Source organism: Hypomesus nipponensis, chromosome 28 (assembly GCF_054491055.1).
Source record: "Hypomesus nipponensis isolate SF chromosome 28, ASM5449105v1, whole genome shotgun sequence".
NCBI lineage: Eukaryota > Metazoa > Chordata > Actinopteri > Osmeriformes > Osmeridae > Hypomesus > Hypomesus nipponensis.
Genome location: NC_140388.1, coordinates 1,050,001 through 1,052,500, shown reverse-complemented (window position 1 = coordinate 1,052,500; position 2,500 = coordinate 1,050,001). Strand labels below are relative to the sequence as shown.

General features: G+C 46.5%; 6 non-coding genes and 2 pseudogenes across 6 annotated transcripts; all 8 read right to left on the bottom strand.

The window, feature by feature from the left end:
- Positions 1–45: 45 nt before the first annotated feature.
- Positions 46–154, bottom strand: LOC146218804 (5S ribosomal RNA; annotated as a pseudogene).
- A 262-nt stretch (positions 155–416) lies between these two features.
- Positions 417–535, bottom strand: LOC146218803 (5S ribosomal RNA). Its single transcript, XR_014752895.1, has one exon. It is a non-coding gene; the product is annotated as a 5S ribosomal RNA (ribosomal RNA).
- Positions 536–719: 184 nt separating this feature from the next.
- Positions 720–838, bottom strand: LOC146218802 (5S ribosomal RNA). Its single transcript, XR_014751755.1, has one exon. It is a non-coding gene; the product is annotated as a 5S ribosomal RNA (ribosomal RNA).
- Positions 839–1,007: 169 nt separating this feature from the next.
- On the bottom strand, positions 1,008–1,126 carry LOC146218801 (5S ribosomal RNA). Its single transcript, XR_014751754.1, has one exon. It is a non-coding gene; the product is annotated as a 5S ribosomal RNA (ribosomal RNA).
- A 178-nt stretch (positions 1,127–1,304) lies between these two features.
- On the bottom strand, positions 1,305–1,423 carry LOC146218800 (5S ribosomal RNA; annotated as a pseudogene).
- Positions 1,424–1,601: 178 nt separating this feature from the next.
- LOC146218799 (5S ribosomal RNA) lies at positions 1,602–1,720 on the bottom strand. The gene has a single exon (XR_014752781.1). It is a non-coding gene; the product is annotated as a 5S ribosomal RNA (ribosomal RNA).
- A 186-nt stretch (positions 1,721–1,906) lies between these two features.
- Positions 1,907–2,025, bottom strand: LOC146218798 (5S ribosomal RNA). The gene has a single exon (XR_014752890.1). It is a non-coding gene; the product is annotated as a 5S ribosomal RNA (ribosomal RNA).
- Positions 2,026–2,215: 190 nt separating this feature from the next.
- Positions 2,216–2,334, bottom strand: LOC146218797 (5S ribosomal RNA). Its single transcript, XR_014751753.1, has one exon. It is a non-coding gene; the product is annotated as a 5S ribosomal RNA (ribosomal RNA).
- Between the last annotated feature and the right edge of the window lie 166 nt (positions 2,335–2,500).

The following is a 2,500-nucleotide window of genomic DNA, read 5'->3' as shown; positions in this document are numbered from 1 at the left end:
TTGTGCATATTGCAAGATTTCAGTTTCTAAGTGAATGAGCAAAAGAGCATACAGCACCTGGTATTCCCAGGCGGTCTCCCATCCAAGTAATAACCAGGCCCGACCCTGCTTAGCTTCCGAGATCAGGCGTTGCCAGGCTGGTATGACCGTACGAAATAAGTTGACAACCATAGGCTACTTATCCATATACAGATTTAGCAATTGACAATGCAAGGTGGTCTCTCTCTCTCTCTCTCTCTCTCTCTCTCTCTCTCTCTCTCTCTCTCTCTCTCTCTCTCTCTCTCTCTCTCTCTCTCTCTCTCTCTCTCTCTCTCTCTCTCTCTCTCGTGTCAAAATGAAAACAGCTTCCAGCCCCTTTCATGAAGGACTACTTGTGCATATTGCAAGATTTCAGTTTCTAAGTGAATGAGCAAAAGAGCATACAGCACCTGGTATTCCCAGGCGGTCTCCCATCCAAGTAATAACCAGGCCCGACCCTGCTTAGCTTCCGAGATCAGACGAGATCGGGCGTTGCCAGGCTGGTATGGCCGTACGAAATAAGTTGACAACCATAGGCTACTTATCCATATACAGATTTAGCAATTGACAATGCAAGGTGGTCTCTCTCTCTCTCTCTCTCTCTCTCTCTCGTGTCAAAATGATAACAGCTTCCAGCCCCTTTCATGAAGGACTACTTGTGCATATTGCAAGATTTCAGTTTCTAAGTGAATGAGCAAAAGAGCATACAGCACCTGGTATTCCCAGGCGGTCTCCCATCCAAGTACTAACCAGGCCCGACCCTGCTTAGCTTCCGAGATCAGACGAGATCGGGCGTTGCCAGGCTGGTATGGCCGTACGAAATAAGTTGACAACCATAGGCTACTTATCCATATACAGATTTAGCAATTGACAATGCAAGGTGGTCTCTCTCTCTCTCGTGTCAAAATGAAAACAGCTTCCAGCCCCTTTCATGAAGGACTACTTGTGCATATTGCAAGATTTCAGTTTTCTAAGTGAATGAACAAAAGAGCATACAGCACCTGGTATTCCCAGGCGGTCTCCCATCCAAGTACTAACCAGGCCCGACCCTGCTTAGCTTCCGAGATCAGACGAGATCGGGCGTTGCCAGGCTGGTATGGCCGTACGAAATAAGTTGACAACCATAGGCTACTTATCCATATACAGATTTAGCAATTGAAAATGCAAGGTGGTCTCTCTCTCTCTCTCTCTCTCTCGTGTCAAAATGAAAACAGCTTCCAGCCCCTTTCATGAAGGACTACTTGTGCATATTGCAAGATTTCAGTTTCTAAGTGAATGAGCAAAAGAGCATACAGCACCTGGTATTCCCAGGCGGTCTCCCATCCAAGTAATAACCAGGCCCGACCCTGCTTAGCTTCCGAGATCAGACGAGATCGGGCGTTGCCAGGCTGGTATGACCGTACGAAATAAGTTGACAACCATAGGCTACTTATCCATATACAGATTTAGCAATTGACAATACAAGGTGGTCTCTCTCTCTCTCTCTCTCTCTCGTGTCAAAATGAAAACAGCTTCCAGCCCCTTTCATGAAGGACTACTTGTGCATATTGCAAGATTTCAGTTTCTAAGTGAATGAGCAAAAGAGCATACAGCACCTGGTATTCCCAGGCGGTCTCCCATCCAAGTACTAACCAGGCCCGACCCTGCTTAGCTTCTGAGATCAGACGAGATCGGGCGTTGCCAGGCTGGTATGGCCGTACGAAATAAGTTGACAACCATAGGCTACTTATCCATATACAGATTTAGCAATTGACAATGCAAGGTGGTCTCTCTCTCTCTCTCTCTCTCTCTCTCTCTCGTGTCAAAATGAAAACAGCTTCCAGCCCCTTTCATGAAGGACTACTTGTGCATATTGCAAGATTTCAGTTTCTAAGTGAATGAGCAAAAGAGCATACAGCACCTGGTATTCCCAGGCGGTCTCCCATCCAAGTACTAACCAGGACCGACCCTGCTTAGCTTCCGAGATCAGACGAGATCGGGCGTTGCCAGGCTGGTATGGCCATACGAAATAAGTTGACAACCATAGGCTACTTATCCATATACAGATTTAGCAATTGACAATGCAAGGTGGTCTCTCTCTCTCTCTCTCTCTCTCTCTCTCTCTCTCGTGTCAAAATGAAAACAGCTTCCAGCCCCTTTCATGAAGGACTACTTGTGCATATTGCAAGATTTCAGTTTCTAAGTGAATGAGCAAAAGAGCATACAGCACCTGGTATTCCCAGGCGGTCTCCCATCCAAGTACTAACCAGGCCCGACCCTGCTTAGCTTCCGAGATCAGACGAGATCGGGCGTTGCCAGGCTGGTATGGCCGTACGAAATAAGTTGACAACCATAGGCTACTTATCCATATACAGATTTAGCAATTGACAATGCAAGGTGGTCTCTCTCTCTCTCGTGTCAAAATGAAAACAGCTTCCAGCCCCTTTCATGAAGGACTACTTGTGCATATTGCAAGATTTCAGTTTCTAAGTGAATGAGCAAA